Source organism: Callithrix jacchus, chromosome 9, assembly GCF_049354715.1.
Source record: "Callithrix jacchus isolate 240 chromosome 9, calJac240_pri, whole genome shotgun sequence".
NCBI classification, from domain to species: Eukaryota; Metazoa; Chordata; class Mammalia; order Primates; family Cebidae; genus Callithrix; species Callithrix jacchus.
This window is the reverse complement of record NC_133510.1, coordinates 108,559,545-108,570,677: the sequence shown is the minus strand read 5'-3', so window position 1 is coordinate 108,570,677 and position 11,133 is coordinate 108,559,545. Positions and strand designations below refer to the sequence as shown.

The following is an 11,133-nucleotide window of genomic DNA, read 5'->3' as shown; positions in this document are numbered from 1 at the left end:
TGACAGTGGATAAGTTTCATGGGATCTGATAGTTTTATAAAGGGGAGTTCCCCTGCACATGTTCTCTTGCCTGCCACCATGTAAGACATCCCTTTGCTCTTCCTTCCTCTTCCATCATGAATGTGAAGCTTCCCCAGCCATGTGGAACTGTGAGTCCATTAAACCTCTTTCCTTTATAAATTACCCATTCTCAGCTATGTCTTTATTAGCAGGGTGAAAACAGACTAATATAATTGCCTGTGCCTCTCACCTGGCACCTGCAGACCAGGGTTTCTTCCCAGCAGGTCCATGAAAGCACAAACCTTGCAGACCAAGGTTTCTTCCCAGCATGTCCATGAAAGATCAAACAGATGGTTGATCCTCCAACCATCCTGGTTCAGAAGTAATCTGTTCCAGAGGTGTTACTGAAACCCACGCACACCCTTTAAAGAATGAGCTGCCTCATTCAAGCAGAAACTTCCTCTCCACTGGCCTCCTCATCCCCTCTTTGGAGGAATGTGCAGAAATTCCTTTCCACCTCAGGATATCAGATATACCCACGGCTTAAGCTCTCACCCACACTACACATTCAGTTATGCTCCCAATCCTTCTCCATTAAGCCCAGCAGTATAACAGGATGATAAAGAGGAGAGGCCAAGAACTCAGGGAAGGTCTTACACTAGCAGAGACAGGTAGCATACCCACAATTAATTATATACATTTATTGGAGAGCTGGTAAGCAAATCAATGTCATTGATGATTTATTTTCTAATTTGTTTTGCGTATACACCTCATTAATCAATAATAGAAAATGGCATTAAAGCGTTGGTGTTAACTGTCAGCAAAAGGCAGCATACCAATTCTTTTAATTAAAAGAATGTGTGTGGTGAATATGTCCATGTGTTACATTAGATATGGTACATTCTAAAATTGCTTTTTCACATCAAAAGCAATGCTAGGAGTTTGGAAGAAAATGAAGAACTGTAAATTCATGGTAAGTAGCAAGAGTCCTGGCATTCCTGGGTAATGTATAGTAATTTGACATATAGCCTCACTCAAGAGCATTCTGGGAACAGAGATAATGTTCTCTGGTTCCAGGCCAAACCGAATGAATTCAGAATAAGAGCCATGGCTGGCACTCCATCAGAAAGACATAGAAGACAATGAGACGAGGCATCTTACCCTTTTAGGTACCAGACAAAATTGATTCTATCTTTCCCAAGGAAGAATATATGGGATGTAGAAATTAAGTGCTTACCCAAAATTAAGACAGTCAAGGTTAGCAATGCTTCCCCTCTCCCCCAAGGTTCTGAGGATTAGATAATTTTCCTAGATAAGAAGTCAACAAAAATTACTATTAAAAATTTCACTGCTCACCTGGAAGAGAAAAAGAGAAGCCATTGCAATATAGGATGAACTTTTATTTCAGACTTGCCTGCAAATACCATGTTATTAAAATGGAAGGCAAAGGGAAGAAATACACTTTTAAAAGAGAGAAGCTTATTATGTTCGTGAAGGAATATCCATGTCTCAAGGAGTATATAGTCTGATAGCCGATTAGTGCTTCCAGCCTACACATAATCAAGCTTCCACTAAGAAGCGGTGGGTGAGAGGCTTTATGGGTGACTGGGTGTAAATACAGGTTTTGTCAGGAAGCTAAGGGGTGAAATTCTGGCTTAACTAAAAACCAGCTCTGTGAACTAAGGCTGAGCACTGTGATCTCCTGGTGTTTCAGTTTTTGCAACCGTGAAAAATGCAAAGGGCTTAAGAAAAGCTATAATTCATAGGACAGTTGTAGGACGACAAAAGATGACGCTTGCAAATCAATTATCAGGCATGGTTATGCCTTGACCCATGGTGATGCCCATTAACTGGTAAAAACAAAATAAAACACAACAAAACGAACTTACAAAAACAAGATGGGGGCAGGAAAGGGAGAATTGATGCATCTTGCAAAGCCAAGCCATGGAGGGAATGAATTAGTGTGTGTGCCTGAAGGGAGAGAAATTTACTGGAGTTGTTGGGTTGGAAGAAAGTGGGGCAGCAGAGGTAGGGAGTGGTGCCTAAGGGAAAGAGACCAGAGAGGGAACAAAATTGCTGAATAGTGGCTGTGTGACCTTGGGCTGGTCACGTCCCATCTCAAGCCTCAGTTCCTAGGCAGTAAAATGGAAGCTTTGGGCTAGATCATCCCTGTGTCATCTCTGTGTCCCTCCTAGCTCTAAAAGTCTAGGAGTTTGTCAGCCCAAATAAGTCTGGAAATTCCTGGCCTCCCAAAGATAATGTGTTTGCTGTGCCCCTGTGTTTGGGTCAGCATTAGCCACCTATTTCTTAAGCTAGGCTCCTTTCTCATGCCTCAAATCAACATTAGAAATGGGCCAGGATGGCCAGAAACACACTGTTCTGAAGTTAGAGTAGATGCTGTATTTGGTTTCTTTACTGCTCAAGGTATCTGAGATCCATTTGTGTGTGTCATGTGTGGTGGAGTAGAGGGCATAGAAGGAAGGGAGACAGTCCACACTCAGTCTTGCAGGGTTGTCTTATTACTCTCAGAACTGGAATCCCCTCATTACCTTCAATCCATCTCTGTCTGGGGAAGATCTGTCATCTATCTTTTGGGATATGAGGAACAAGTCACCCTCCCCAAGAAGTGACGTGTTTCTTTGGATAGATATGTTTCCTCTCTGATTTCCCCCCATAGCATGTTGCATTTCTCTTCTGGCACTTGCTGCATCTTAACTTGTGTTATAACTTTGCCCTTTAGACATCCCCTCTAAGGTCCAAGCCAATCTATCCAACTGCCAGCTCCATGGCAAACCTGGAGCTTGTGATTCTCCCTGCAGAGTATAGTGGTTAAGAGCTCGAGAGAGACAATCTGCTCCATCATGCACCATCACGGATGAACTTGGGCAAGTTACTTAATCTTCTCTGCTTCAGTTTTCTCTCCATCTCACAGATGGAGATAACAGTATTCCCAGTTGGATCAGGTCCCCTCCTAATGCTCTGATGATACTCTGTATTTCTTTCCTTTGTGGCACATAGAACAAATGTAATGAAGTTGTTAACCAGGAACTGACATTTTAGTATATATATATCTTCTCTCTTAGAATATGAGCTCCACTGAAACAGATACCTCATCTACATTATTTACTGCTTTATTCCAAGTTTCTAGGACTTGGTTGCATGGGTGGAGAATGAATGAATGAACATATAGATGAATGAATTAAATACTCATTATAGTCTCCTAATGGATGGTTATTTCCTAGAGGAAGAACTGCACATTTCTTATCTTTCTATCTCTCACGGTGCCTAACATGAAATAGGTGTTGGATATTAGAGAGTCAAGTTGAAAGGTCAACTCTGTAGAGGGGCATGTATACCAGGGAAACCTGTCTCCATCAGTCCTCAGTGTGCTTCAAAGGTAGATCAGTTGTCTTTCTACTGCTTTTGTTTCAGCTTCTTCACCTGTGGAAGCAGAGTTAATTGTCCCATGACATGCCAACACTACATCACCAGACCACAGGCTGTCAGCTCAGAGCCTGGGGCAAGCTTTGTCTAGTTCCTATGACCTCATTGAGCAAAACCATGGGGTGGGGTGGACCCCACCCTCAATTTAACTCACTGGTATGAACACACAGCAGACATCAGCGTTTGGATCATCCTTGCTAATTCATTGGAGTTGCTGCCTCAGCCACGCTCACAGGATTTTACAAAAGATATCTGTGTTGACTTACTTTATAGGCCAGTGCTTCCAGTAAACCCAGCCTCACCATACTGAATCTGAGAATCTGAACTGAAAGTACATGAATGTCAACATTTGGGGTCCTTTAAAATTTTGGATTTGCCACATTCAAAGCATCTGGAAATAAGTTGCCATCAATTATTTTCTTATATAATAATATAAAGCACTAAACCGGAGACCTGAAGAAAGCTTAAAAGATTATATAAATACAAATGTATGAATGCATGACTGTAGACACATTTTCATTGAAATATGCATTCACTGTCTATAGACATAAAACACGGGGCTATATGTGACCAGGAACACAAAGAGAAACATGAATATGAAACAAATCCGACTCTCAATGATCCTGCTGACAAACAGCAGAAATTGTATCATAATAAGTTTTATCAATCAAAGTGTTTCTGCATGCAAATGACAGAAAACACTAAGGCACCTTGGCTTTAGTCATTTCAAACTGTAGGAGCAAGTCCAAAGGTGGGGGAAATTTCAGGTTGGGGTGATTTTGTGGCTGACAATATCATAGAGAACCCAGATCCCTTCTATTGCTCTACTCCGCATCTTTAGGGTTGGCTCTGTACTTAGTCTGGAAGTTACCTAAGTCCTCTCTGCCAATTCCATATGTAACATCTGGAAATGACAATTTCCAGAGGCATAAATGAGGCTATCTCTTCTGTTTTCTCCTCATAGAAGAAAGGATACCTTTCCCATAAACCTTCTAGAAAGTCTCCTTGCCCATCTATCGTCCATATCTGAGTAACCCCTGACAAAATGGTTATGGGACAACGATGGTGGAGATTTATTTCTCGGGCTATGAATGTGGTCAAATGGTTATGGAACCACCATCGTATAGGTTTATTCCTGGGGCTATAAATGTACTCAGTGTTCCCAGAATCATGTCGGAGAGACAGAGACCAAAACATAATCGAGAATCTGGAAGTCAGGAAAAAAAGGGTGGCTAGATGGCAAGAGAAGAACCAGCAATATCTGCTAAAATAGTTAACATTAGCCTTGCAATGAATGGTGTACAAATCATTTTCATACACATTATCATTTGAATATAAATTCCATAAACTCAGGAATCTCTGTATGTTTTGTTCTAGGAAGTATCTCAAATATATAGAAAGTACCTGGTGCATAGGTACTTGAGAAGGTACTCAAGAAATATTTGTGGAGTGAATGAAATCCTAGCTGTGTCCTTGTACCCTCGTTTTACAAATGTGGAAACACAAGTGGAGAACAGTTACGAGGATCAGCCAGTCACCCAGCTATCAAATGTGAAAGAAAGATGTGAACTTGCGTTTGCCAAGCTCCAAATCCAATGCTTATTTGAATCACTTTGGCCTAGCCCTCTTATTTATTAAGAGGTATAGACAAAGTGTTTTGGAATGTCCAAAGAGATAGGTATTTATTATTACTGGGAAAGTTATCAGGTTGGTGCAAACTTAATTGCAGTTTTTGCCATTAATAGTAATGCTAAAACCTGCAAATATGTTTGCACCAACCTAATAAAAGACTTCATGGGAAGGCATGAATGATTTCTACATGGAGTTCTAAATGCCCATTCATATGGATAACAACAAAACAACTCTTCCTAAGTGGGATCAAATCCAAAACTCTAACTTTTCATGTAATGATCACAAGTACATAATCTGTATATGAGCATAACATAAATATTTTTCATATTTTTATTTTAAATCTTTGTGTTAATTCTGGCTACCATATTTAATAGAAACTGGATTTCATCAGCTTCTACCTTGATATGTCAACATTTACCTGAAGTTGTAATGTGAAATTGGCCTCATCGTCTGGAATGATGTGCCTGGGCCATTTCACTCATGAATACAGTATTCAACAACTATTTACTGAGCATGCTATGGGCCATGCACTTGTCTAAATGTGAAGACACAGCAGAAAACAACACTAACCAAGCCTCTGCTTGTATGCTATGACAGGTGGCAGTGTGAGCACTGAAGGGTAATGAAGCAGTGGAAAGGGATAGAGTCCCAGGGAATCGAAGTGGAGGATCCGAGGAGAGGATGCTTTTTCATGCACAATGATTAGAGACTTACAGCCTTTCGGCTAAGGTGGCATTTAGCAGATCTGAGCGAAGTGAGGGAGTGAGCTCAGCAGTCAGTGGGGTGAAGAACATTCTAGAATGAAAGAACAGGAAGCACTAAATTCCTAAGACAGGAGAATGCTTGATGTGTTTGAGAAAGAATGAGGGGGTAGGTGAGGACAGAAGGGACAAAGGGGTAAAATGACAGCAGGAGGTGAGGTGAGAGGCTCCCAAAGCACATAGATGAAGGTTCATAGGCCTTGCAGGCAGGTCTGTGGGAGAGATGGTGGAGGAGTGTGCATGCTCCCACAAAGCTGCTTCACTGAATTCCATCTAGGGGAAGAGACACAGCAGCAAAGGCCATCATATAATATCCACATACACGAATGAAGTCACCTCCAGCTCAGCACATGAGAGAAGTCATGGGACACCGTGGTTACAAGGCTAAGATTGGGGTCAGAATGACCTGCAGTGGGATCCAGTTTTCATCATGTACTTGCTATCACATACTGGTATGGTCTGAATGTGTTCCCAAATTTCATGTATTGGAAATTTAATCCCCAATGCAACAGTATTTAGAGGTGAGGACTCTGGGTAGCTGTTCAGATCACGGGGGCTCCATCCACATGAATGGATTAATGCTGCCATAAAAAGGGTTTACAACAGTAGGGTTCTCTCTCCCTTGCTCTTCTGCCATGTGAGGACACAGGGTTCACCCCTTTTTGACCCTTCTATTTTCCACCATGAGATGACACAGCAAGAAAGTCCCCATCAAATGCAGAGGCCTTGATCATGAACGTCTCAGCCCCCAGAACTGTGAGAGAATGTTTCTGGTCTTTATAAATTATCCAGTCTGTGGTATTCTGTTATAGCAACACAAAATGGACTAAGGCACATACGTTGCCCCTGGGGAAATTATATAAACTCTGTAAGTCTCAAGTTTTTCATCTTAATATTGTAATGGTCATACCTACCTTACATTTTTGTGAGGACTCAGCAAAATAATGTATGCAAGCCATTTAAACAGTGTCTGGACCGGGCATGGTGGCTCATGCCTGTCATCCCAGAGCTTTGGGAGGCCAAAGCAGGCAGATGATGAGGTCAAGAGATCAAGACCATCCTGGCCATGGTGAAACCCTGTCTCTACTAAAAATACCAAAAAAATTAGCCAGGTGTGGTAGCACGTGTCTGTGGTTCCAGCTACTCAGGAGGCTGAGGTGGAAGAATCACTTGAACACAGGAGGCAGAGGTTGCAGTGAGCCAAGATTGCACCACTGCCCTCCAACGTGGTAGCAGAGCAAGACTCCATCTCAAAGAAAAAAAAAACAGTGTCTGGCACTTAGTAATGTCTCTGTCCAATTAAAGCTCACGGTTACTATTATCATTATTATTACTGTTATGATTTATTTGTATTTATTCAGCATAACAGGCACACTCACTGGATTGGGATCTCCCTAAGCCAGGCTAAATATTCAAAACCAAAAGGAGTCTTCTCAGCAACAGAAACCACTTGCATGTGCAGAAACGGCAACTATATTCTTCAGTAAAGATCTGGCAGCAGCTGAGATTCTGGCAGCCCTTCATGTCAAAGATCAGAGACCAGTTTGCCAGAGGCTGGGGTGGAGGGGGAAGAAGAACAAAGCATCCTCTTTCATAGCCCTTAGATACTGCCTGGGAGTCCACACCTAATAAGCGCTTTCAGGTCTCTCTTTCTCAGCATCCTGAGAGCAGACTGTTTTCCCTACTTGTTCTTCAAGGAGCCAAATATGACTCATCCAGACTGCACACCTGGGCCTGTGGTTTGGGCCATGGCAGAGGGCAAAGGAGGGGAAAGCTGCTGTCAAGCCTGGGGTGGATGTGGACAATCTTGATCTGAGTCAAGGGACACTGTAGGCCCAAGGCTACATAACTGCAAAGCTTTTTGCCTTCCTGCCACAATGAAGGGGGAGCCATTTGTCTTTCTTGAATTGGCTCCAACAAGCTTCACGTTGGGGAGGAAGATGACCATGCCCCTAGAGCAATCAGGGTATCAGGCAGGAGAGAACAGCAGGTGGCACAGGTATTACAGACACAGAACTGCTGGGATCTGAAGGATTGCTGTTTGGCAACATATCAAGGCAACGTGGAAGCAGAGAAAAGTGTCTGTGTTACTTCCTCTATGACTGAAATAAACGAAAGCACATATATTCTGTTGCCATTGCACCATACAGTTAAAAAGCACATTTCTTGAGCAGTCTTTTATTAGAAACTTACTTACTGTGCATCAGACCCCCCACCCCAAATAATTCCCCTACCCTTTCTCCCCAGTCAGGACTACTGTTTCTGCTACATAAAGGCTCAGCCCTTCCCTGGGCTGAAACCAATCCTGACTCCTGGTGGTTTCCTTTTAATTCATTTTAATAAATATCTGAGACCTCCTGTGATGGCCAGGCACAGGCCAGGCAGCAGGGATTCAAAGGTGCAGAAAATATGAGCCGCTGTTTTCAAATCTTTTATAGTCTGTCCTCACTCCTCACAGCTGCACTCCCCAACCCCACAAACCCTCCCCATCCAGTGGAGTATATTATTAAACTCCGAGTTCAACCTTAACACTACCACTTATCAGTTGCATGACCTTGGGCAGGAAATGTGTTCTCCGAGGAACTGTTTTCTCATCTGTGAAGTGGGAATAAAGACTCTTGTCCTGCCTACCTCAGTGTGGTTGTTGTGAATCCTTTGAGACAACAATCACCAAATACTTTGAAAAGAAAGGAAACAGTATACAAAAGCCAGATACTAAAAAGGGCTTACAAGTCCTCAGGTGGCATGAATAGCAAGCACATGGAGGCTTCAGGCACAATGGGATACCCTCTGTATCAGAAGGAACCGATGTGAAGGCTCTAGAAGCCCACAGGATCCTTCTCAGCTTTATTCCAAAGTTTAAATTAAACACTTTGGCCACACTCAATGGACTAAAAGACCATCCAGAACCAAAGCTAGTAGCCCAAACACCCACATGGCTTCCTTCCTGGCTCTCCTCAAGTGGCTTGTTTTTACTGGAACTCAGTTTCCTCTTCCTGCCTGGAAAATTTTGTTTATAGAAATTAGCTCTTAAAGGAAAGCAAAAAGAAACTTTTTTTCACCAACCAATCTTGGATTTTCACCAGGTCGCAGTTCTAACCTTAACCAAAATAGACTGTGAGTGAACATTTGTGCCTGGGGGACTCCATTCCCCAGTTTGTCTCCGCAGGAGGTAACGTGCTTCATGATTATCAGCAAAAAGCAACCTTCATGGATGCCTCCACAGGAAAAAAAATAGAGAAAAAATTATTTTTGGAAACTCCATCCTCACTATACTTACCTTTTACTACTCAGTTCCCCCTGGCTATTATCTGGCATCTTATCCTTGTCTAGCAGTTTGGAGGTCTCACCATTGCTTCTGCTCATCCAAGTCAAATTTTTCTTCATTCCTTACCCTTTTACCTCAAATTGACCCATCCCTATCTTATGATCATAAAATAAGATATTCAACCTTTAAATTCCTCGACTGTGTCTGGGGATAGCAAAAGCAGCACTAGCCTGTACTGCTAGAGCACTATTTGCCACATACTAATTCATTTTATCCTTGAAAGGAAGGACATCTATGCCTAGCTTCATTTTACAGAGGAAGACACTGAGTCACATGGACATGGAGCAGCAGGAACTCTCCTTCACTGCTGGTGGAAACGCAAAATGGTACAGCTACATTGTAAAGCAGTGGGCAGTGTATTACTCTGTTCTCACACTGCCATAAAGAACTGCCTGAGACTATGGTAATTTATGAAGGAAAGAGGTTTAATTGACTCACAGTTCAGCATGGCTTGGGAAGTCACAGGAAACTTACAATCACATGAAAGGTGAAGGGAAAGCAAGACACCTTCTTCACAAGACAGCAGGAGGGAGAAGTGCTAAGAAAGGGGGAAGAGCCCCTTATGAAACCATCGGATCTCGTGAGAACTCATTCACTCATGAGAACAGCATGGGGAAACTGCCCTCATGATCCAATTACTTCCATCTGGTCTCTTCCTTGACATGTGGGCATTATGGGAATGACAATTCAAGATGATATTTGGGTGGGGACACAAAGTCTAACCTATGAGACAGTTTCTTACAAAACTAAATATACTCTCACTATACAACCCAGAAATTATCTCCTTGATATTTACCCAAATGAATCAAAAATTTATGTCCACACAAAAACATGCACAGGGATATTTATATTAGCTTTATTCATAATATTCAAAACCCAGAAGCACCAAGATGTCTTCAGTCAGTGAATGGATAAACTGTCATCCTTCTAGACAATGGAATGTTATTTAGCACTAAAAAGAAATGAGCTATCAATTTATGAAAAGACATGGATAAAATTTAGATGTATATTACTAACTGAAAGAAGCCAATCTGGAAATGCTACATGTTGTATAAGTCCAACTCTATGACATTCTGGAAAAGGCAAAATCTGTCATGGCAACTAGCAACATTGAAAATGGTAGTTGCTCTATTAGCTGGGTCCTTTGGCAGAACCTTCTTTCGAGCCATAATAAACATGCAACATGAACAAAGAAATGACATGTTAGTGTGTTTTAAGACACCTTAGAAGAGAGCTTGGCCATTTTTTTAATCAGCCCGGCCTAAGCAGGACATTAAAAAATTTGGTTATAAACTCATAATTGTTCCTCTCCATGGAAATCTTTAGTAAAAGGTGAAAGATTTATTTGTTATCAAGAGAAACCAGAGTATGTTTCTTAAACACTAAGCACACACTTACCATACAATCTTGCCTATCCACTTATATATATTAATCTAAGAGAAATGAAAATATGTGTCTATGCAATGCCTTGTATACAAATATTCATAACTGCTTTATTTGTGATATGGTTAGGCTCTGTGTCCCCACCCAAATCACATGCTGAATTGTAATCCTGGTGTTGGGGAGGAACCTGATGGGAGGTGATTGAATCATGGGGGCAGACTTCCCCCTTCCTGTTCTTGTTATAGGGTTCTCACAAGAGCTGGTTGTTTAGAAAGTGTGTAACACATTCCCCTTCATGCTGTCTCCTGCTCCATCATGGTAAGACATGTTTGCTTGCTGTTTGCCTTCTGCCATAATTTTAAGTTTCGTGAGGCCTCCCAACCATGCTTCCCATACAACCTGTGGAACTTGAGTCAATTACACCTGTTTTCTTCATAAATTACCTAGACTCCGATAGTTCTTTATAGCAGTGTAAGAACAGACTAATACAATTTGTAATATTCAAAAACTGGAAACAACTTAAAATGTTCATCAACAGGTGAACAGAGCAATAAATACTGGTATAGCCATACAATGGAATATACT

The 11,133-nt window shown here is 41.7% G+C and overlaps 1 non-coding gene across 1 annotated transcript; it reads right to left on the bottom strand.

The window, feature by feature from the left end:
* Positions 1-10,418: 10,418 nt before the first annotated feature.
* On the bottom strand, positions 10,419-10,535 carry LOC118144552 (U5 spliceosomal RNA). Its single transcript, XR_004729321.1, has one exon. It is a non-coding gene; the product is annotated as a U5 spliceosomal RNA (small nuclear RNA).
* Between the last annotated feature and the right edge of the window lie 598 nt (positions 10,536-11,133).